At 50.3% G+C, this 24,533-nt stretch overlaps 1 protein-coding gene across 2 annotated transcripts in view; it reads left to right on the plus strand.

Moving 5' to 3' along the window:
• MICAL2 (microtubule associated monooxygenase, calponin and LIM domain containing 2) overlaps nucleotides 1–24,533 on the plus strand; it is a 222,435-nt gene that overhangs the window by 5,115 nt on the left and 192,787 nt on the right. For both annotated transcript variants that reach the window (XM_060018505.1, XM_060018504.1), the window contains exon 2: nucleotides 23,272–23,342. The gene's annotated coding sequence lies outside the window, so the exon portion shown is untranslated. The remainder of the gene's footprint in view (nucleotides 1–23,271; nucleotides 23,343–24,533) is intronic.

Genomic DNA, 24,533 nt, shown 5'->3' on the forward strand with positions numbered 1-24,533 from the left:
CCACTGGACCACTGGGGAAGTCCCTGTGCTAAGCACTCTGATAGCCATCTTCTGACCCACCCAAAAAAGACCTTTCTCTGCACACAGGCCCCCAAATTAAGAGGCTTTTTTCTTTCCTCCTCCTCCTCCTCTTTCTTCTTAAACATAAACAGTCTTTTCCACTAGGCATTAAGTATAAGAAAATGTTGTCTTTCTCTCTGCATGGCAGGGATAAAGTTAATTTTTTCCTTTATCTTTTATTTCTCAGTATTTTTCTAAAATTTTTATAATAAAAATATTTTATTTTTCTAATGGAAAATCCAAATATTTGGGGGGTTTTTTCCTCTTAAAAAAGAGAGCTTCCTTCAACCAATTTGGATGGGTAGACAAAATTATACATGCATTTGGTACAGTTTTATGTGTGGATAGGTCACAGAGCCATTGGGATTTTGATATTTGCTTATTTTATGACATTATTTTTAAAGAACATACCTGTACTTAAAAAAAATTTTTTTAAAATTTTTTGGCCATGAGGTGCAGCTTGCAGGATCTTAGTTCCCTGACCAGGGATCAAACCCCAGCCCCCGTAGTGAAAACACAGAGTCCTAACCTCTGGACCACCAGGGAATTCCCATACCTGTACTTTTTAAAAGTTAGAAAGCAAAGAAAGCTGGAGCTTAGGAGATGGGAAGCTATGAAATCCGTGTAGCCTCACCCTCCCTCCCAGTCTACCACTTCCCTTTCATTCCTGAGAATTTCATTTTGGTTTCCCCAGAATGAAATCATTCTAATGTTAGCCTCTTGATTTTTTGTTCAGAGAGTTTGCGATATCAGAGGAAGACAGAATAACATAGTGGGTTAAGAAAAAGCAGGCAGGGCAAAGCTTCAGGCTCAGACAGCCTGTCTTTTCCTCTTGGGAAAGTGCCTGATGGCCAAACGCCCCACTGACCTCACTTTGGGGGGCCCTGACCCCTCCCTCCACCGTTTTCTGTTTTCCTCCCTGCCACCTCCTGAGAGGTAGGAAGCATGGCTGGTCTGCGCTGATAAGGCTCCTCCTTTCTCAAGCCCTGATCATCTGGTCTCAGAACTCAGAGTTGGTGGGGGTGATGGGGACTTGGGCCCTCTGGTCACAAACCAACCTTCATCGCAGGGTTAGGTCACGGTGGAGTCTGAGTTTTGCGATGCTTCCCTTCGCTGTTAGCTGTTGAGGAAGTGTCCATCCCTGTGTCCCAGATGAAGAGCCATTTGTGAGTACCAGGTATGGTATCGTTTCTCAAATGCAATTGCTCTGTACCCATCCATGCATCTAAATATTACTACAGTTCCTCCCAGGAAAGCCTGTCTGTCTCCCGCGTGGCTGGCAGTGAGTGGTGTGTGGGGGATGGTGCCGATGTTCTTAGGGGTGGGAGTTTTAGTGTGTTCCGTACTTGCACTGGTGTTTCTCTCCCCTGAGGGTCAGGGTAATCTCCCTCACCCGCCTTCTCCCATTGGTGTCCAGAGACCTTGCCACTCTTGTATTCCTTTCAAGGCAAGGTCAGCTTTCTTCCTGGGGAATACAGAGATCAAGGCAGGCCTGAGAACAGGGACTTGTTTCCTGCTGGTTTGGGGCTCAGGTTTTCCCCTTCCCTTGCAGGGGAGGATGTCCAGTGCCCATGTCCTTTCTGCTGGCAGCAAGACAGAATGGCAGGGAGTTGGCCGGTGGCCCCTGGTCCCTGAGCTGCCGCAACAGCAGGTTTTTGGGATGTTTGCAGGCCCGAGCTCCTGACACACCCAGTGCAGAAGCCCAGCCAGGCCAGAGATGGGAGTGGGAGTCTAAGAACATTTTGTCCTGCACCGTAGTGTCAATGTGTTAAGATGCGGAAACTGCTTCTTGGCTCTGGTGACTCTGAATGGCTGGCCTTGGCTACTGATCTGAGTACTGACTGAATCTGGGGAAGATTTGCAGGATCTCAGGGTTTAACTTGTGCCGGGACCAGGAGAATGAGGTGGAGGGGAGGATGAAGAAGTGCCTGGGAAAAAGTCACTTGGACTTTTTGATCACCAACGAGAGCTGTTCCTTGGAGGAGGGCGGGTCCAGGGTCTGCTGGGGGCCTGGCAGAGCTGCTGACCCCTTTGTTGGACAGCTTCACCCCGGGGGAGCAACGTGGGGGGTCAAGGTGCAGCATGTGGAGTATGTGGAGTTCACAGCTGCTATAAAGTTGGGGTGCTGATGGCTCCGCGTGTCGGGACAGCTGGGCTTTTGCTCAGCTTGATACAAAGGTGATAGCAGTCAGGAGCTCCCTGCTTGGAGGGGTGAGAAATCCGATCGCCGAAGAAAGGGACAGAATAGAGGAATAAGCAGGGCAATGGGGGAGGCCTCTCTCCACAGCCTCAAGGAGAGGATTCAGTCAATCTCTTTCCTCAGGGAATGTCCTAGGGGGCTCGTGCTACTGATTTCGGCCTTGGGGGCCATGGGGTTCATGCTCAGAGAGCTTCTTGCCATCTGCCTGGGGTTGCAGCACGTTCCTGTTGTGAGGGAAGGAGGAGGCTCTGGATGACGCCCCGGCTTCCTCTGGATTCCAGGCTTGCTGCGACCAGGGGACCCAGGACTTCCTGCTTGGTCCAGGTCGCTTTCACCAGATTGGATGTGTCTGTTACCTTGTACCTAACATCTTGGACTCTCTTAAAAGGGACTTAACCCCTCCTCACACCACGTGCATGGATGAGGGTACTCACCTCATACACACACATGCGCAGATGCTGGTACTCACCGCGCCCCACCCACACACGTGTGGATGCGTGGCACTCACTCCCCCCAACACACACAGATGATGCTGTTCACCCTCCATATATACATGGGTGCAGGGGAACATATTCACTCAGTCCAGAGAGAATTCAGTGAAAAGCAAGTCTCTCTTCTTCCCGTCCTCTGGTCCTCAGTTCTCTTCTTCAGTGGCATCTGCTGTCCCCAGTCTCCTGTGGCTCCTTCCAGACAGAGTCTAGGCATATGTTTGTGCCTGTTTCCCCCTTTGTTCATCTTCAGGCCTGCTGGGAAGCCACTAGGATGTGAAGCGATAGGACCCACAGGGCTGCCGAGACTCAGCAGTTATCTGAATTAGGCACACATGGCTTAACTCCTGCCCCTCTCCTCTGCTTTGCTGCCTCTCCCCTTTAGGACTCTCCTTGTGTTAGATCTGTGGGTGTAGAGAGTCTGGGCACTGAGAATAAACCTCAGGGGCATGTTCTAGGTGCAGGTGATATAGGCAAAGACAAACAAATGTGCTAAGACAGAACCTGGATTTGAATCCTAGGCATGTGGCCTTGGGCGTCAATGAACCCTAGTATTTTTGTCTTTAAAAAGGTGCTAATCACACCGATCTTGGGGAACTGATGTAGAGGTAAAATTAAAATATTTGTGAAGTGCCCTGCTTAGGTAGGCACTCAAAAATGTCAGTTTTTTTCCTAATTTTAAGGAGTGACCCATTTTCAGAATGAATGACACTGGCATGGAATCCTCTGGAAATTTTCTTGGTAGATCCCTGAGCTTTTATTTCCCTGCAGAAGGCAGCCAGTTCTCCATTTTCTGCCAGGTTGGGCTCTCCTGCACCACCTCTTCCTGGGGCATCCTCCCCAGCCTCTGAATACCACCTCCTTCTCTGTCCCTCCGTCCCCTAAGCCCTCCCCTGCCGTTGGTGAACAGGATGCTGGGGGTACCTGGAGAGAGCTCTGGGCTGTTTATGACTGCTCTCTGGGGTGTTTATGCTGTAATCTCTTCAGAAGCTCCAGCAGATGTCTGTTTATTGCTGAAACTTCATCTTTATCTTCAGCATGAGAGAAGAGAGGCTATTTTTAAAGGTCTTTAATTGACAGGGCTGCACACCCTGGCCTAGATTGCCTCCAAGTTTCATTCTTCATCACGCTTACTCTCTACCCATTTTGAAACCCTTCAGATCCACGCTGAGAGACCTTATATGTCCTGATTTTAGGGCAGCACTTAAATTTGGCAGGCAGTTGTAATCTCTTAAAAAGGTAGGTCAGGGAAGCAAAGGCAATCAGCCAACTGTCTTTTTCCGGGCTGGGACAAATTGGGTAAGTGAGAGGAGCATTTCTGTGTCCACAGAAACCAACATCTGCCCCTTCCTTTCCCCTGTGCTGGGAGAGGCCTGCCCCCTGCATGCTGCCTGCTGATTGGCTGGGAGATCTTTAGGCTTAGTTTTCCCTTTGGACTCAGGTGGGGCTCAAGGTAAGGAGGGAGTGGAAGTAGGGTAGTTTCAAATGATACCTCCCAGGAGGGTGGAAGAGGCGGAGGCCGAGCCTTGGGATGTCAGATTGGAAAGGCCCTCTGGGATCATCTAATTCTCACTCCTGCCTCCTTTTTACCTATGGGGAAACTGAGGCTCAGAGGCTTCTTGATACTGAGCGGAGGCCAAGAGGTGTGGTTCCTGGCTCAAGGGCACCTAACCAGGTCATAGTCAAGTCTGTTCTCCATCCTCCATTTCTGGCAGGCTGTGAGCCTGTGACCAGCCTCGGGCAGCCTTACTTGCCGGTGGCCTTTCCTTTTGTATCACCAGGCGACACCCCGCTTTCTAGCAGCTCTCCCATGCTTTGAATTTAGGATATATACCCTGGTAACACTGGCTTGCACAATGGTTTGGTGCAAGATCTTTCCTTAACAAAAATACCTCCCCCAGAGCTCTGGGGCCTATAATTCCCACCTTTGTCTTCAGCCCTTGTCTCCAGAGGGCCTTTGTTAAAAATATAGAATTTAATTGGGAAGGATACCATGTTGATTAGTTTATCTCCAATTAGCTGTCCTCTGAGAGCTAAACCTCGATAGAACGGGGGATGAGTCAGCTGGAAGTAGGTTGAGGAGGGAATCAGAAAGGACTGTAAATAGGGTGCTGTCAGGGCCGGCATGGAGCACTGTGACCTAGGCTCCTTAGCTCACGGTGCACAGCTGCCGTGCCGGGGGTGCTGTGCTGAATGACAGGAGCAGAGCCTTCATCTAACTCATGGAGAGAGGTACCTTAGATAAGTTCATTCATGCCCACACATCAAGATAAGAGTTTGGAATGTGCTTTAGACAGTCGCACAGCGTGGGGGAGTCAGAGGAGACTTCCTGGAGGAGGTGGCACTTGGTCCCTGAGATGGGCCTTGGAAGATAGGATTTCCATAGGCAGAGATGGGGAGAGGTAGAGCACAAAGAGATGTAGAAACATGAGGGTATGTTCAGGGTGTCACGTGGTGGAAACCTGGGGGCTGCCTGGGGGAACTTTGGAAGCCGAGGCTGGAATCAGTCTAGCCCTGAGTGCTGGGGAAGGGGTGGGTATGGCCCTAATCCTGCAGGTAGTGACAGCCATTGGAGAGGGATGTTCAGAGCGTTCCTTCAGGCGGATCAGACTGTGCAGGATAAGCTTGTGTGGGAGTCGTGGGTGGGGATCTGTTAGGAGGCCTGCACTGCCCTCTGTGCGTTGGTCGGTTAAACTGACCAGACTGTAGCTGTCAGTCTGGACCAAGGAGTGCCCCAGGGGGTGGGGAACAGGGAGGTCGGGGGCACTTAAGACTGGGCCCAAATAAGGCCTTGTCTGTGCTTTTGCCCCACCACCTTCCCTGTGAAGGGGGTCAGCTTGGGCAGCCCATTTGGAACCCCTCAGGTAGGGTCTTAGAATATGGGACATCTGTCACTTTCTGTGCCACCAAGTGCGCCTGTCCTGCGCTTTGGCAGCTCTGTCGTCTGCAGAAAAATGGTAACTGCCCCTGCTTTTCACCACCTCACTACAGGAGGTCATTTCCCTCCCTCGAGGTCAGCCTGAGGGGGATGGATTTGGGGGTTGTGGGTGCTGAGCCCCTGGCGGTGGGTACCCGTAGATCAGGAGCAGGCGTTACCTGCCTACACATGGCTGAGGCAGCAAAGCTGGGCTGGGCAGGGACCTCGGTGAGCCCCTCCTCCTTCGTTAGAATCGTTTCTGCAGGCGTCACCTGCTCACAGGCGTTGTGGGCCATCATCAGAAATGACCGATTCTCCCCCTTCTGTGATCTCTTAAGCACCTGAATATCCCCTTCAGGTGGGTGCTGCCCTTGGTATCTGGTGCCCACTTTGACCTCCCCAGTGAAGCAGGAAGCCTGGGTGGCCTGGGGCTGAACTGGATGTCTCCAGGCGGCTGGAACACATTGTGGGGGCAGTTGGCTGACTCCCCAGCCTTTCCCCAGCCCTCTGGACATCCTGGCCCTGGCACGGACAAAAGCTGAGCTCAGCTTCTGCCTACTCCAGTGTTAACCTGGCAGGTGGAAGGCATGGCAGCCTGGTGTGCTTTGACATTTGAGCAGGGCAGCTGGCACCTGTTCTCTGCCATAGACGTCTCAGAAACACCCTTGCTTTATGTGGTGGAATAAATTGCTTCTGCAGGGAGCAAATGGCATGAGCTTCGTGCCCGTGGGAGCTATTGATAGGGGGTGGGACACTAAAATGGCTCTCCTCTTTCTTTCTTCTCCTAGCGTCTGTGCTACCAATGTGAGACCACGTTGGTCCATTCATTGATTGCTCATTTGAGCGCTCAGTTCATTCATTTTGCCAATCAAGACTTCTGGACGACCGTCTATTTGAAGCAGGTTGTCACAGACCGACCATGGCTTTGAGTGGCAGTAACACCTTGGGCAAGCCACTGAATTTCTCTGAGCATCAGGTTTCTCTTCTGTAAGATGGGGGTGATAGCGCTTGCCTCACAAGGGGCTGTGAGGATTAACTGGGGCAGTGTGTGTAGCACACCTGTCACGTACCTGGCACATAGCAGGCATGTAGGTGGTCCCCGGCTGGCCCACAGGAGTCTGAGAGCACAGGTGTGGGCGGCATTCCTCTTTGCCTCAGGTCTCCCATTCAGTACTGTTCCCTAAATGGCTCTTATCCTTAAGTGGTGACTTTTTTAGAGAATAACTCAGTCTGAGCACATAGGTGGGTAACGAAGAAAGATGGGCCACCTTTCTCTTCGTGGTGAGGTTTTCTCAATCAGACCTTGGGATCACAGGGCTGCCACATTGGTGCTTGATTTCCCCACTGTGTTCCAGCCTGGGCTTCACATCCAAGGTGACCCATTCCATCTTTGGATGGCTCCTCCTGTCACTTCCCTGCCGGCTCCCTATAGCTTCTGGCATTTGGTCCTAGTTCTTCCTCCTTGAAGCCATAGAGAAGGAAAGTCTAGTCTTTCCTCCATGTGACAGCTCTTCAGATACTGTTTTTTTAAAATCAAATCTCTGATACCATAGATTGTAAGATACACCATTATTTTATGAACCTTCAAGAAAGAAAAACTGCTTCCAGTTAAACTGTGGAACAATACTGTGTTATCACTTAAAATGTTTATATTTACTGAAAGAATTCTCTTAGACTTTAGACATAAGTTTTTCTTCCATATCGTTCCTGCATGTACATCAAAAGGGAAATAAATTATTAACAGCATTTCTAAAACGTATTCACTTTCAGAATCCAAATCTTTCAAATCACTTTTTGACTCAGTTATCATATGTTCGGGTTCTTTTTTTTTTTTTTGACATATTATATTCTGGTAAAGTGGTGATGTATTTCTTAATCTCTGTTGTCTTTGGAATTCTTTTTTCCAGGACTCAAATTTCTTCCTCAAATGGTCCTTAAATGTTCTGGCTCTTGAAATGTTGAGGGTTGCAGTTGTCCAGATGTGTCACCAGGAATAGTAGTCAAATTTCCACATGACAATGACAATGGGGCGATGACAGCTATGCCCCAGCTGCATTCTGGCCTAGAGAGATTGTTAGATGTTAGGGGATTATAAGATAATTCTGCTTTCAGACATTTTATAACTGAAAAAAAAATGCACATCTCCTAACTAGTGCAATGTGATACTTAGAGACAGCCCTCTTGTCCTCTCTTGAGTCTTCCAGATTTACAACCCATGATGTGGGTCCAGGTGTTTTCCTGTGGTTCTCCTTTGAACAAACTCCATTTTGTCCACATCCTTCTAATATATCGAGGCTAGTGCCCAGACCCATCTACCATATTCATGGTGTGGTGTGACCACAGCAGAGGAAGGCAGTTATCACCTCCCTAGTTCAGGCCATTCTACTCCTTTTAATGCAGCCCAAGATTGCATTAGCTTTTCTGGCAGCTACTTCACGTTATTGACTCACTGACATTACTCCTGACCAGATCTTTTTTTTTTGGCCGTGCCACACGGCTTGCGGGATCTTAGTTACACAATCCCGGATTGAACCCATACCCCCTGCAATGGAAGCGCAGGGTCCTAACCACTGGACCGCCAGGGAATTCCCCTGACCAGATCTTTTTAACATGACGTGTTGCTAAGCTGCTTCTCCCCTGTCCTCAATGTGTGTGGTTTTAGAATTTAAGTGCAGAGCCTCCTATTTTCTTCCCATCTGATTCAGAACAAGCATTTCTGTTAAATTTCAATGGGTTAAATTCTGTGCAGCCCTCTGTTACCTTGCGCTCTTTCAGGATCCTGTTTAACTAGTGTGCCTTCCCTAGCATCTCCCAAGTCACTGATAAAATGCTTATCAGGAGAGAGCCCTCTGCCAGAGTCCTCCCCTCGGAACGTCACCTTTCATCGGCTTGCTTGGGGAAGGTAGTCCAAGCTGCTCCTGCTTAAGTCTCTGCCTTTTTGCTCTTCTGACCTCTGACCAGATGCCTTCTTGAGTCTAGTTATGCCAAATCTATTGTAATTCTCCATCAACCATTAAGCATCCTATCACAGAAAGGCATGAACGCTCCTTGACCTCATGTGTTCTCAGTTCCCACCGGGCTCCGGGACTGCTCTCAGGTGTCCCCAGGCTGCCCCACACAGATGCAGTTCAGCGGTCTCATCTGCCAGAGTTCCCAGTGTTCTGGGCCGGCCAGGGGGCTTGATGTTATTGAAACTATCTAAATATCCTTTTCTAAAATCCAAGCTTCCCCCACCCCCCTTCCCAGCCCCCTTTCTCATCTTAGTGTTGGATCTTTATGTGTCAGTCTAAGGATAGCTCTCTTTGACGGAGGCCATCGTGTGTCCAGAGTGGGAGCCGGGGTCCAGTTTCCCAGGGTCCCTTTATGCCTCTGGACCTCTTGGCTCAAGACGACCCCCACCCCTTCCTGCCATCTAGGCATGTTGTGGAGCCGCAGCTCATCCTGGGCTGGCCTCCTCTGGTTGATGCTCTGAGGGAGGCCCTGCCTCACTGTCTCAGGGGCTTCTTTGGTTATGCATCCTTCTCCCAGTGATGGGACCTGCTCTTTTCAACAACTGACCTTGTCAGGGTTTCCTGTACAACCACGTGGCTCTATTCTCTAACACTCACATGGCAACTGTGGTGAGCCCGGCACCATGTGAGCGCTCTGTAAACACTAACTCACTTCATTCTCGTTCCAGCCCCATGAGGTAGATACTCTCATTATCCCCACTTACCAATGAGGAAATTAAAGTGCAGAGAGGTTAACTGACTTGCTCCAGATTTCACAGCTAGGAAGGGGAGAGGCGGAATTAGCATCTAGTCAGTTTGTCCCTAAGTCCAGCTCTGAACCATAATGGTGAGCTGCCTGCTTCCTAAAAGGCCCCATCTTCCCTCCTCTTCCTCCTTTCTCCCTCTGTCCCCCTGCCGCCCCACCTCCATCTTCAACTGCACAGTTCGAACAGCATTTCAGAGTGTCTGAATCATTTACTTCCTCAATCTTGGGTCCTAGAGCCCTTCTATTCTTTTAGCAATTTGAAGTCTGTTTCCTTAGTCTCAGGCACCAACTTCCCCTTCTTGGTCCCTCCCAAGTTCCAGAGGAAATGATTGCTTTTCCTCTGCAGTTCCTTCCTGTGTCCCCCTAGTCACTACCCATTCGGTCATTGCTTTGGGAATGAGCTTAATCCCCTTCTTATAGACGCTTCCTCTCTCTTCTGGAAGATGAAGTGCTCGGCGAGGCTGGTCAGAGCTTTTAGCCGGTGGGCCTTTAGTGCCATCAGGGTGTTTGATCCCCTGCCTGCCCCCCGACCTTCAGGGCTCTCCTCCGGCTGACCTGGGATCCGGGTCAGCCACAGACCAGTGGTACCCACGGTGACTGGACCGTCACACCTCAGTCTCCCCACATGCATGTTCTCCAGAATATTTCTGTCTCTTTGTTTCATGGGCCTTTCACACAGACCCACCTTTCTTTTTTCTTTTTTTGTAGAGATAATCTGTCTCCCTGTCCTAGTCCAAGTCCATTCCTTTAAAAGATAAAAGCTGGGCACAGAGAAACGTGTATAGTCTGCTGTCCGTAATGGAAAGAAGACATATTTCTATTTGTATGTATGTACATCAACACCTTCACAACACACGTGAGCGACTAATAACTGTGGTTACCTGTTTCGGAGCAGGGACAGAACGGGTCGATGGGACAGGAGGAGGAGGGCACATTTCCTGGATACATCTGTGCTTTTTGATTTCTGAACCCAGTGATATGTTTGCTATTCAAAATTTTCAAAAGCATAGATAACGTGGGAGTCCTGATTGGCGAGTTGTGGAAAGAGGATGACTCACTTGGTCAAGTCGGCTCTCTGCCTTCTGCTGCCATGTGGGCCCAGTTCCTCAGTTGTGAATGGGCTGGTAACAGACCACTTACCTCACAGTGAGGATGCCGGGAGACCCTCCCCTGGAGCTGGCATGGGCCCAGCGCATAGAGGGTCTGCAGCACACAGGGCCACCTCCCTCCTCCCTGACTCTCATCTCTCCAAGCTCAGAAGTAACTTGAGATTTTGCTGCCTTTTGTTCTAATCTCAGTTTACTTAGAGCTGGTGCTCAGCAGGCGTACCTGGGCCTCAAGTATTGGTTTTCTGTGGTAAATCACCTAAAACTTAACACTGTGGGTTTTTTTTTTAATTTATTTTTTGTTTTTTTCACCATTTTTGTTTTTGTTTTTTTGTTTTCTCCTCTGTTGAACTCCCATATTTGAGGAAATGGAAACACTCTGAATGTCTGGGTTTGCCTGGTACAACTATGTCCTTTCCTTTTCCAGACCTGTGGGACTTTACATATCATTTCTTTCCTAGTCATCCTCATCTGCTCAGCACAGGGGGACATGATTAGAACGGGTCTGACACCCTTTGAAAACACAAGCCCATGACTGGGTTTGCAGGCAACCAAGGTCAGAGCAGGCCCTGAAAAGAATATTCAGGGCACTGGGAGAAACCAGTCCAGGTACCTATAATTGAGGAAGTGACCTGATTGGGAAGGTGACTTGCTTATGTTGGGCAGTTAATTAAGAAACATACATTTAGCACCTACTGTGTGCCCCAGGCCCTGTGCCATGGGGATGACAATATGGTTAAGGCCCAGCCTCTCCTCCCAAAACATTCACAGTATTCTTGAAAAGACAAGATACACGTGTTAAAAAAAAATTAAGTAACAGGAGATTTTGGTAACAGTTCAGCTCATTCATAGAAGGCAAGTCACAAAGTAGTTCATGACTAATTTCCATGTGACTGGTGGAAACAGAAGTGGGTGTGGGGAGTGTTTTCTAGAGGCTGGAGAGGGCCTGGAAGGCTTCCTGGAGGAGGTGGAGGCGGAGGTGGCTACATTTGATCTGTATCTTGAAGAGTAGGTGAAGTGCAGATGGATAAGTGGGAGGAAGATGAGAGCACCTCTAGGTGGTGTTCAGGCCAGGAGAAGTGGGAAATGGCCTGGTTTGAAGGTGGGTCTCAGAGGGAAATGAGGCTGGGCAGAGGAGTTTAGGAGAGATGCAGACTGCCTTCAATATGATAGATTGTGTGTGTGTGTGTGTGTGTGTGTGTGTGTGTGTGTGTGTGTGTGTGCTTGTGCATGTGTATATGTGTGTGAACGTTCAGAACAGGAATGGGAGGATGAGGACCCAGGGTCTTATAGGGAACTCTTGTAAATCCTAGGAAGGCTTTGACCTCTAGACATTTTAATCTAGGCCTGTCCTCCAGAAATGTTCTCAGGAGCAGAGAGGAGGCCCAGAAGCATGCTAGCCACACCCCCACCATTATTCTGTTTGGACACTTGCTTCTTAGACATTTTAAATGTGTATTCATTCATTCATTTGTTCATTCAGCAGGTACTTATGAGTTCTTACTCTGTGCCAGAAACTGTTCTAGGTGCTGCAGTTACAGCAGGAAAAAAATAGGGTAAAATCCCTTGCCACGTGGAACTTCTAGGAGGGAGAGAGAGACAATAAAGACTTAAGTTAATGTGTGAGGCCAGGTGATGAGAGGGGGCTGCAGAACACTAGAGCAGGGAGGAAGCTAGAGTGTGCTGGGTGCATGTGGAAGGAAGCTGTTGCGGGGAGGGCTGTAAGTTTAAATAGGGTGGTCAGGAAAGGCCTCACGGACTCGCCCTGTGCTGGGACTTATAAACCAGCAAGTGAGAAGTCTGGGGCCAGAGGGAAAGATGCGAGGCCAGACAGATCCTGTGGGGGTCTTGAGTCCTTCATTGATCCTCTTCAACCCATTGGGGTCTTCAGCTCTTGGCAGCAGGGACCCGTAGAGTGTTCTTGAGCAGAGGAGTGCCACATATGGGAAGATGTCCCTAGTGGCTTTGTAGAGGATGGGATATAGGGGGCTGAGGCAGAGAAGCTGAGATACCAGGAGGAGAGGACCAGGGCCTAACAAAGTCCATTAGTTTGACATTGCCTACCTGGGAGCAGTGGGGCAGAGCTAGGGAGCAAGAACAATGGGACAGGGGTGAGGGTGAGAGTGGAACTGGCAGAAGGGGGATGATGGCAGAGCTTAGGTGGGGAGGGGAGCGACAAGAAAGCCCCGAAGTTCTTAGAATGTGGGGCTTAAACATTCTTGCTGTGACTTTTCTTTCATTACTTTAGTATTCTTTCATTATTCTGGGTTTGAATCCTGGCTGAGTGACCTTGGGCAAGTTATTTAACCTCTCTGTGCCTCAAGCTCCATATCTGTAGAATGAGGGCAAAACAGTACTTACCTTATAGGCACATTTTAAAGAGGGCGAAATAGGTTATTGAATGTAGAATGCTTAGAACAGTACCGGGCATATAGTAAGTTTGTATATTATAGTATATCAGCTTGTTTGACAGTCTTGTTTCTCTCTCCCTATATGTGTATGTATGAGTAAAATTAATGTGTTGGACATATTCTTTCTGTTGTCCTAAAGCTACATCAAATGAAGAAAATGATGCTTTTAAGGATTAAATGAGGTAACGCATGTAATGGATTTAGCTTAGAGGCAGATGAATACTAATTAAAAGGACTACTATTACCACCAAATATTATTGTGAAGCAAATAATTTTCCAGTGGAAACCCTTTGTAAAGTCATCTGATTCAACCGTAACGTATTAAATTTATGGTGTGCCAGGTGCTGCACTAGACATATTATCTCATTTCATCTTTGCAACAACTGCCTGAGATAAACACTTAACCACATCTTACTGATGAAGAAGCTGAGGCTCAGAGAGGCTAAGATTTGCCTGAAGTCACACAGCAGAGTAAGTGGCGGAGCCGGAAGTTGCGAATTCTTTTCCCTCTGATATTGACTACCTTTTACAATAAGAAGAAGTTACTTCATAAGTGACCTGTTACATAAATGTACATTGACATATAGGTTCTTACATCGGCCTCCCTTGGTATTTGGTGCCCATATGGAGCCTTGGGGAGTGCAGAGGTGTGGCCAACTTCCAGGACAGACCAGGGGCAGTGTCAGAGTGGAAACCCTGGCCCAGCAGTCAGAGTTGCCCAGGAGCAGGCGAGGCCATGAGTGAGTCAGCGTCCTCCCTCAGTGACTCATCCCTGCAGGCCTTATCAGAGCCTTTCAGCTACCTAGAGAGTCTGAGATCTGTCTTGGCTGACCACGCCCCTCGTGTGCTGGAGGAGCAGAGTCTGACGGCTTCAAATTCCAGTTCCGCCATTTACCAGCTCTGTGAGGCCAAGAGAGGAGTGAATTTCTCTGTGCCTCAGTTTTGTCATCTGTGAACCCATTCACAGGCTTTTTATGAGAATTAAATGAGATGGGCCATGCAAATGCTTAGAACTGCCGTACATAGCAAGCACTCACAAAGACTTAATATTACGCTAATAATTATAATGTTATAATATTATTACAAAAGCCTCCCTGACCTCTGAGGCCAGAATAAAATGTCCTATCCTCTCCACACTCTCCTTCCAGTAACACATTTTTATTTTGCCTTATGGTGCAAATGTAGCTTTCCCCTCACCTGACAGTGAGTGCTTGAGACTGGGCAATAGGTCTCGATCAGTGTTTTTGCAATCCCTGGAGACTTGTGCCTTGTCCTGGAAGGTTTGCCGACTGGAATGGATTCCCAGTTTCCCATTTCCCTTGCAGCCGAATATTCTGACCTGAAGCCCCCCACCTCCCAAGACTGTGGGAAATGTCTGCCGTTTCTAAGGGCGCTTTACAGTTTGCCAAGCACGTTCACATTCACATTTCACTCAGTCTTCACAGTCATCCTGTGTGGTCATTGGTTATTATCTCCATTTACTAGGTAAGGAGATTGAGGGTTGGCAGAGTTAAGTAATATGCCCATGACTCGTGGGTGGAAGGTAGTGACCCAGGCGCCCATGGCCGTCCCAGGCAGCCTCCGTCTGGAGGCTCAGGTTGACCATCCCTGCAAAGCCCTTCATCATTTCCCCTTTGCTCTTCTCCTGAGGAGGGTGGGGAGGAGACCATGTGACCACCAGACTTTTCTGCAGTTCTACTTTTATCCTCTCCCTCCTGCAGGTCCTGTTACTTCCAAAAAAGCACATGATGGTGGGCTTGAGCTGAGCCAGTGATCAGAGTTGCTTAAATCATCTCAACCCCATTCTCCCTTCTCCGTGGGTCCAAGGCCTAGGTTGGGCTTGGTGGGGAGCTGAGGCAGTGGGAGGGCGTTGTCGCTTTTGGCATTTTGGAGCAGACGTGCCCGGGGCGGAGGTGGGGGGTCTGGTGGGTGAGGGGGGAACCTGCACTCAGGGGTAGAGGAGGCCGGCATCCCCGGCTTCACCCAGAGGGAAGAGCAGGCACTAGGTTCAGGGCTCAGAACCACATCCAGGGTGCAGGGGGCTGCTGGGGGCCAAAGCAGAGACTGCTGGGGGTGGGGCACTTTCTTTTCAGGAGACAAACAGGCAAGTGGTCCTTCCAGCTAAGGTGGGACTAGACCCAGGGCTCCAGGATGGACTGTAATCCAGACTTATCAAACTCTAGTGTTGTTTCTTAAGTGGAAGAATTTTCCACTTGGTTCAGGTTATTGAAAAAGTACCTGCAACATCCCGGGAATATGAAGTCCAGTGAGACAGGGACTCTGCCATGAGGAGCTTATGCACCACAGCCTCCTTTTGACCCGTGCCCTCTTCTCCCTCCTGGGAACCTTGAATGCCAGGGGGGCAGTGGTGATACTTCTGTGCATATGGCAGTGTTCAGATTCCCAGTGTCCTGGAGCTCGACCTAGAATCTGGGTCTGGCAGGTCAGCACAGCAGCACAGGCTGGGAGTTGACAAAAACATCTGCTCCTCCATCTGGGTTCTAAGGCTGCTGTGGGGAGGGAGGGGTTATTGGGCCTTTATAATCATGGGTTTTGATTCCCTCTGTGATTGTGTGACCAAAGGAGCAGTCAGAGGAGCATCTCTGGAGTGTGGGTGAGAAAGATCTCGGGTAGAACGGCCACCAACGTAACAGCTTAGGTGCCCATAACCCTGTCTCTCTTCCTCCAGCCTGGCCAATGTCTGCTGCCTCTTTCTGCCTGCCTGCCTGGGTCATCCCTGCCTTCAGCTCTTTGCGTTGGTTTTCCCAGTCTCTAGTGCTTTCCATTTCTCCTTGGCCTGTCTCCATCCTCACCCTCCAAGGCTGAGATTCAGCCCTGCCTACTTCAGAAAGGTTTCCTAAACCCTCTCAGCCAAAACTCCCCCTCTTTTCTCCATATGCCTCCTTGGTGGAGAGCCAGCAGCCCCCAGTTCAGCATTTACATGTTACATAATGTGTTTTGAGCACCTGTCAGACAGCAGGCAGCAGAGCAGGGACTAGGACTTTGAAGTCTGATGGGCCTGGATGTGTGTTCTAGCGCTGGTTCTTATGAGCTCTGTGGCTTTGGGTAGGTGCTTTGATTTCTCTGAGTCTCAGTTTCCTCATCTGAACTTGAGGATATGGTGCCTGTTTCACAGGGAAGTTGTAAGTATCTGGTGAGATAATCCACATAAAGCACTAAGCACACAGTTCCTGCCTCATAGTAAATGGCTAACATGTGGCAGCCTTTGTTACTCTTTGACACGTATCATCTTAGTTAATCCACACTCTAGTTTTATAAGGTAGACATCATCCCCCCAAGGTCTTAGTACGCACAAACAGTGAGGCTGGCATTCAAGCCCAAGTGCTGGCTGGCCCTGAGGCACTGTTCCTCCTGCTGCTGCCGCTGCTTCCCAAGTTCAGACCCCTAGTCCCTATGCTTTTTGGTATTCTTCACAGTTTTAGCCATGAAACTCAGCAAATGTTTATTGAATGATTTTTCCTGGCTGATTTTTTTGCAGTACGCGGGCCTCTCACTGTCGTGGCCTCTCCCGTTGCGGAGCACAGGCTCCGGACGCGCAGGCTCAGCAGCCATGGCTCACGGGCCCAGCCGCTCCGCGGCATGTGGGATCTTCGCAGACCAGGGCACGAACCCGTGTCCCCTGCCTCGGCAGGCGGACTCTCAACCACTGCGCCACCAGGGAAGCCCATTTCCTGGCTGATTTGATGGGAACCAGGAGCAGCAGGAGATGGGACCCCCTTGAGCACTCCATCCCCTTTCAGATGTCTAGCTGATCAGCTTGCCCATGGGTCGCTACTGCATACCACTCCAAGGCCAGGCAGTGCCGAGGAGCATGGTGCATCATTGCACCCAGCCAGGGAGGAGGGAAAGCAAATCGTGCCCTGAGGGCAAACCAGTCAGTTCCTTTTTTTTTTTTTTTTGTGGTACGAGGGCCTCTTATGGCCTCTCCCCTTGCAGAGCACAGGCTCCGGACGCGCAGGCTCAGCAGCCATGGCTCACAGGCCTAGCCGCTCCGCGGCATGTGGGATCTTCCCGGACCAGGGCACCAACCAGTTCCTTTTAATTAATGTATTTATTTTTAAATCGCAGAGAATAAGGCTATGAAAAGAATAAGAACACTAAGGGAAATACTTGCCTGGATAATCCCCCACGACTGGGGCAGGCGCTGCCTGAACCCAGCTGCTGGAAAGCAAACAAAAACCGTTAGCCTGCAGGGAGGCTCTGGGTAGCGTGTGCCATTGTGAAGTGTGCGTCCTGTGAGGGTCAGTGGGTGAGGCTCCTCTGGAATGGCTTACTGAGCTGTCCCACACCCACGGGTGCAGCCGGGGCCCTGACAACATTACTGTAGTCAGGATGCTTTTCACATCATCTCAGATCATGGTTTCCAGTTTTTCTCCAGAAAACGTTGGAAGCTGCTGCTTCCTTCTCCAGCTGAGTCTCCTCTGGTACCAGCCGATGTCTGTGTCTGCACAGTCCTCACCCCCACTGGTTTATGTCTGTGCAGACCTTGGCATTGAGCTCCCGGGCCCTGTGGAAGAAGACAGCTGTGTGTGCTGGTTGGCGTGCTCAACCCACAGCTGGAGGCGAGGAGGAGGGGGAGGCGGCCAGTGCGGTTTTTAAAAATTTATTTATTTTATTTTATTTTTGGCTGCGTCGGGTCTTGGTTGCTGTGCGCGGGCTTTCTCTAGTTGCAGCGAGCGGGGGCTACTCTTCATTGCGGTGCGCAGGCTTCTCATTGCAGTGGCTTCTCTTGTTGCAGAGCATGGGCTCTAGGTGCGCGGGCTTCAGTAGCTGTGGTTTGCGGGCTTAGTTGCTCCGCGGCATGTGGGATCTTCCCCGACCAGGTCTCGAACCTGTGTCCCCTGCATCGGCAGGTGGGTTCTTAACCACTGCGCCACCAGGGAAGCCCAGCCAGCGTGTTCTGATTCTTTACTTTTGCTACCAGGCCAGGGTTTGGGTTTTTGCTTTGGCTTTTCTAAATCTCTTTAAAACACATCTGAAGGTGGAGCTTCTTTCCCTGGAGGGAACTAAGAGGGTGCCGTTAGAAGGCCTGGAGGAACAGGAACAGATTCTCTCTGGGTGCTGGCCCAGGAGGTGGCAAGAACATGATACAAAGTAAAGATAATATTGTTCAGCCCATGCTGTGTGTCAGGCACTGTAGTTGTACCTGCTGAGTCAGAATCTCTTGAGAAGAGTGACTGAGAAAAAACCAAAAACACCCCCCGTCCCCCCCCCAAAATAAAGAAACTCTCCATGGGATTCTGACAGGCATATCCTGTGTAAAACCCACGGATACATGCCATCTTGTTAACATCACACCGGAGCTCTTGGAGATTGAAATAACTCATGTTCAGAGAAGGAAACATCCAAGATGCTGCCTGTCCTGTCAGTGCCTGGGATGCTGTCTCTGGGTGGGGTGGGGACCGGTTGTAGATGGGGGGCTGCGGCACAGCCCACCTCCCTTGAGTGGCAGCAGATGTGCCTGGGCGTAGAGGAGGCCTCAGGCTCAGGGATCAGAGTGTGCTGGGGAGGCGGCATGACAAGTGCACCAGGCAGCAGGCACTAGCAGCGTGACCTCAGCCAGTTAGTTGCTGAGCTCTCTGAGCCTCAGTCTCCTCACCTGGAAAGTGGGTTGGAGAAGCATCCAGCTCCTAGGGCTGTGCTGAAGGTTAGATGACATCGTACCAGTGAAAGGGTCATTTAAGGGCTCAGACAAGATAATTCCTCTTCCCTCACCTGCCCTCTAAATAGAGTTGTTTCAAGGAGCTGCCCAGATGTTTTTCTGTACCACAGTGAAGCCAGTGGAAATCAACTGTCTCCTTATTTCTCTCCTTGCCTTTTCCTATTGCTCATGGCCAGGGGGACCCATATCTGAGGCTGGGTTCCCAGCCCAGGCCCGCAGGACTGGGCTATGTACTTTTTTTGGTTCCAGCATCTTCCTCTCCCAGGAAGGGCATTGGTCCAAGGGCTGTGAGTGGCTCCTCTCACCTCAGTTTGTGGAGATGCCTTGCTGCCGTGTTTGCTTTTCCCTGGCTTCCTGGGTCTCACTGAGAGTGTGCAGCGGGCTTTTCTTCCTGGGTGGGATTTAGTGATGATAAAGCAGCCAGTTGTTGACTGCTGCTGTTAGTGGGGACTCTTTGGGTTTCAAGTGATAGGAACCCAACTTGAATGAGCTTAAGCAAAAATGGGATGCCTCGGGGGCTTCCCTCGTGGCGCAGTGGTTGCGAGTCCGCCTGCCGATGCAGGGGACACGATGCCCTGGTCTGGGAAGATCCCACATGCCGCGGAGCGGCTGGGCCCGTGAGCCATGGCCACTAAGCCTGCACGTCCGGAGCCTGTGCTCCGCAATGGGAGAGGCCACAACAGTGAGAGGCCCACGTACCCCCCAACACAAAAAAAAAAAAAAAAAAAAAAAAAAGGGATACTTTGGAAGGTTCTAGGGGAGGTACAGAGACTCAAAGGAGGCACTGCAGAATCCAGCCCCAGAAAGAGAACATCCAGAAAGGTGACCTCCAGCATCCCTGGACCAGCATCCCCTATCTAGTCCATGGATACAGGCAGCTCCCAGCTGACCCCACACAGCCCTGTACCTGACCCAAGAGGATCAGGCCTTCCCCAGGAGTTTTCAGATTGGAACTTGGCCCAGCTTGGAGCACATGCACACCCTTTGTACCTAAGAATGTGGCCGAGGAGGAAGGATACTCTGATGAACCTATCTTGAGTCCCATGCCTACCTTTTAGGCTGGTGAGTGAAGGATGGGGTGGAATCTGTTATTGGAACAAAGGGAGAAGGATGCTCGTAATATTAATAATTAAGCAGAAGGTGAATATTTTTAATTTTAAAAAAGGAATTTTATTTATTTTTTGGCTGTATTGGGTCTTTCTTGCTGCACGTGGGCTTTCTCTAGTTGCGGTGAGCAGAGGCTACTCTTCGTTGCGGTGCACGGGCTTCTCATTGCGGTGGCTTCTCTTGTTGCAGAGCATGGGCTCTAGGCACGCAGGCTTCAGTAGTTGTGGCACGCGGGCTCAGTAGTTGTGGCTCGCGGGCTCTAGAGCGCAGGCTCAGTAGTTGTGGTGCACAGGCTTAGTTGCTCCGTGGCATGTGGGATCCTCCCGGACCAGGGCTCGAACCCGTGTCCCCTGCATTGGCAGGTGGATTCTTAATCACTGTGCCACCAGGGAAGTCCTCTGGAGATGAATTTTTATTGAGTGCTTACTTTGAAGTAAAAATTATTCTAAGCTCTTTACTTACAGGCCTCATTTAATCTTTACAATCAATCCTATTTTATACATGAGGAAGCTGTGGCACAGACAGTTTAAGCAATTTGCCTAAGGTCACATAGCTAGCTAGTAGGAGAGCAGGGATTGAACCCAAGCAGATTACTCCCAGTGTGCTCCTAACCGCCCACTCTGATGCAGACGATACAGCAGATGCCATCTCCCAGCACTTACTCTAAACTAAACACCGGGCTGTCCTTTACAGCATTATCTCATTTCATCTTCAGAACAGCCTTGTGGACTAACATTATCCCCATTTTTAGATAAGAAACAGGCTCACAGAGATTATGTGACTTGCCTGGGGCCACCTGACTAATTTAAAGTGACAGAGCCCAGACAGGAACCCAGGTACGCCTGATTCTGGGGCCTGTGCTGGTGAACACTTTGCTGGGTAGCCTTTGTATTCAGACATTCCTCTTGCTCTCTCAGGTGCTCCCCTGGCAATCGGGATGAAGAGCGGTCCTGGCTCAGCATCTGAGCCTTCATCCTCTGTGCCGAGGGCTGGGCGTGGAGAGCTCTGCTTGGCACACACTGCTGAGGGGCTGGCTTTGTGGTTCTGAGCTGGATTTGGTGTGTCTCACACTAACTCATGCCTAACGCTTCACGAACAAGCCCTCAGTGCATCTAAGCTCTGGATTTCTTCATTCCACCCTTCAACAAATACTGATGGAGTGCCTAGTGGGTGCCAGGCCCTGTTCCAGGGGCTTGGGGTTCCTCAGTGAGTCTCTGACTCTATGGAAGTAGGAAGGCCCCCAGAGTTCCTCTCACCTCCCTCGGGATCCATGAGGTTACTCAAGCTCACAGGAAACCTTTCCTGCACCACCTAAGTCAGGCCTACAGGGACCTGGAGACCTCATACGTCTTTGCTTGGGATTGGCATGATGGCAAATCTGAGAGCAGAGATTGTTTCCTCATTCCGATTGACGACAAAGGGCAGCGTGTCAGGGAGCAAGCGTGGGCATGGACCCCCCGGCCAGCTCCGCTGTGAGTCCCAGGCTGCTGTGGTCAGTATGGATTGAGGCTGGGCCGTGCCTCAGTTCTGCTCTCTGTGACGTGGCTGTACTGCCTGCCTCACTGGGTTGCTGGGAGGATTTTCTGGGATAGCACATGCTAACCACCTGTCGTAATGCCTGCATGAGGGTTAATCCCTCTCCCTCCTTTTAACAATAGGCTAGCTTGGTGGGTGTCTCTAAAAGTCAGGGCCTGTGGATGGGGGCAGTTAGAAGGGGTCCTTGGTGAGGATATCACCAATTAGTTCAAGCTCCTCATTTTGCAGTTGAGGAAACTGAGGCCCCTCGAGGGGAAGGAAGGTGCTTGGCCTTAGGACCTTCTGGTTTAGTGGAGTTAAAGGGAGCTTGAAGCATGTTTGGCTGTAGGTCAGATGGAGGGTACAGGTTGGCCCTTGGAGTGGCTGGATCGCAACGTGTGCGCAGGCCTATGTGGGAATTTGACTGGTGGTTAGCCCTTGTAGACTGGTCCCGAGCTGCCCACCTCCATCCAACTATGCAACAGCCCAGGCAGAACCTCAGAGAGCCCCTGTTCCCTGCTGTTGGTCTCAGTAACATCCCAGGGTTGGTAGGGGCTTCCATTCCTGACATCTCGGGAGCAGGGGCGGCCCCTGGTTCTCATACCTGGCTAGACCGATAGTGGAATTCTACACCAGAATGTCCAGCTCCCCGACCCACTGCACCCAGAAGCTTCCCTTGAAAAGCAGGGAGGCAGATGGGTGGAGACCTCCTGACTCTCTGACTTCTGGCTCAAGGCAGCAGCACAGAGCCTCTAGCTCAGGCTGGTAGAATGTGGCCAAGGCAGGACAGCCTGTTGGTCAGCTGCCGCGGGCTGGAGAGGTGTGGCTTGATAATGATGATGGGGATGGAGATGACTGCAGCTTCCGCCCAGGTGGCTGCCGTGGGGCGTGCGGGCCCATCGCAGCGGTGCTGGGACACCTCTCACCTCAGCGTGGTGGGAGAGACCGTGAGCACTGAGTCAGCCAGGCCCGGGCTTGAGTCCTGCCACTCCCTGGGGCCTTGACAAGTGCCTTCTGCCCTCTAAGCCCCTACTCCTGTCTGTGAGGAGCCACTGAGACAAAGCATGTCTGGTCGCTAACAGTGCTCGTTCCATGCATGGCCAGTGCTCAGTAAATAGTTGCTTTTCTCCCATTAATAGTCTGAGGATTCTGAACAGTGAGTCCCAACTCCTGGGCTCTAAATGCAGCCTTCTGTGTACTAGAGAGAATACGTACGTGTTTCTGTGGGCAATAGCCCTGCCACCTTGCCGAGCAAAGTGAGCGCAAGTCCACGGAGTATGGCGATTGCCTCTTGGCGATCTCAAATCTTACATGTCTTTTTCTTTTTCTTTTTTTTTCTTACATGTCTTAAGTTTTGTCCTTTTGAGGCCACCTTTTAGAAAATTGGAATTGTGAAAGTAAATCCTTAAAATTTTTGTAACTCTAGGCTCCATTTTCCAAACAGGTGTAGAAGCATTTTCTGCAAAAGAAGTGGGATGTAACCAGATCACTAGGGTGGTCATTGGAAACCAAAATCATAATTTGTTTAGGAAACTCAGCCATAATCAGATAGTCCACGCTTATGACTTCCTAATTTATTCAGCATTTTGGACCTTTCCACCTTGGAAATATGACAAATTTTACATTGGTGACTTGTTACCAAGTTTTTACACCAGCTTGATTTTACTTTCCTCATGTCCTAAGCTTAGAAATTCTGGCATTTTTAATTTTTACTGGAGCAACGAATGAAGCGTTCTTTTCCATATCCATCTCACTTTCTCTGCAAGCCTTTGTGTAGAGGTGTGATAAGCCTTAGGGTACCCAGCCAGTGGCAGACAAAGGAATGTGTTTACGCGTCTCATAATTCCTTTCTTCACATGAAACACTTGGAGCACGAAGAGACATTCTCTGTCCATTTCCTCTTGTTGGGTAAAGTGTTACTACGGGACAAAGTGCACAGCATGTGGAACCTCTTGGTGGGGAGAAGAGAGGCGGCGGTAATGTAAGATAATCTACCTGACATTCCTTGTTGGGCTCTTGTTTTTAAAGGAATATGGCAACCTGTGCATGGCTTGTCCTGGGAGGAGCTGACTTCAGTCATTGTGATGCCTAAGAATCAAGTAAGTAAGTCACAGTGGTGGATCTCTTTTCTGCCATTGAATCGCTCCTGGGGGGCTGGCTTCAGGCTTTGGAAAGGATAGGGGTGCTTGCACTCTTCCTTCAAGCCCGAGTGAATGTGACCCCTATGAAGAAACAGTGGCTGGCGAAAGCCCTCTGTCTTTGCCTACCACCTCCAAGGCCGCACAGCCCTCCCACGCTGTCAGAGAAGGGAGTGTGGCAGGGATTGAGACTGAGATGTGTTTGGGGACATGAAAGACCTGTGTGACTCAGTGGGCTTTGAGTGGATGGAATCTCTGTCCCTCTTCCTCTCAGCTGTCCTGATTCCACTCCCAGCTCTGATGCTGTTTCCGTCTCCTGCTGGCCCAGGTCTGTGCCAAGACAGGAATCTGGCCAGGTAGCTTCTTCAGGGAGTGACTTCCAAGCATGGTAGACCGTTTGTCCTAGAGTTGCAAATATGATCACAGCATCTTCCTCTGCTTGGGTTCCATTGTAAGCAGAGCAAACCTGTTCGTATCTTTCCATAATCAGCAGGGGCATGGAGGCGTAGGGTCTGGAAGACTCCGTGTAGGTGAAAAATCAATGACTTGTATGGCATCATCACCTTCATGAACTATGTAAGAGCCTTCCCACTGCTCTCCTGGCCCTACTCTGTCCTCTTCAATGCTGCCAGAGACCTTCCTCAAAGACATGTCTGCCTGTCACTCTCCCACTGGCCTTCAAGGGCCCCCTCCAGTGACTTTCTAGACCATTTGTCCAAGAGTTGAAAATTTCCTCTCCTTTCCACCCCAGCTCCAGTCCCACAACTCCTGGAACAGATCTCCACATCCAGGACACGTGTTCCCTCTGAGAAGCTTCCCTCACTCTCCCAGCAAAGTTGGGGCCTCCTCCTCTCCACTCCCCTAGCGCTTTGTTCAGATCTCAGGTGTGTCACTGGCTGAGTCGAGTTTTGTCCACTCGTCCGTCTCCCCCACCAGCTGTGGATGCCTGGAAGGCAAGGATCCGTCTTCCAGCCTCCCTGTCTGAGCCGGGCAGCACCAGGGCTGGGCACATGGCAGGGGAGCAACAGTGTTTGTTGGCTCAAGGAGTTCAAGCCCTGAGGTTTCTTCAGGGCTTTATGGCTCACGAAGTCCTATCTTCTGTCTCGTGCGGGCCTCGTACCTGGGGAGGGGTAGTCAAGTCATCCCCATTTA

This window comes from Delphinus delphis, chromosome 8 (assembly GCF_949987515.2).
Source record: "Delphinus delphis chromosome 8, mDelDel1.2, whole genome shotgun sequence".
NCBI lineage: Eukaryota > Metazoa > Chordata > Mammalia > Artiodactyla > Delphinidae > Delphinus > Delphinus delphis.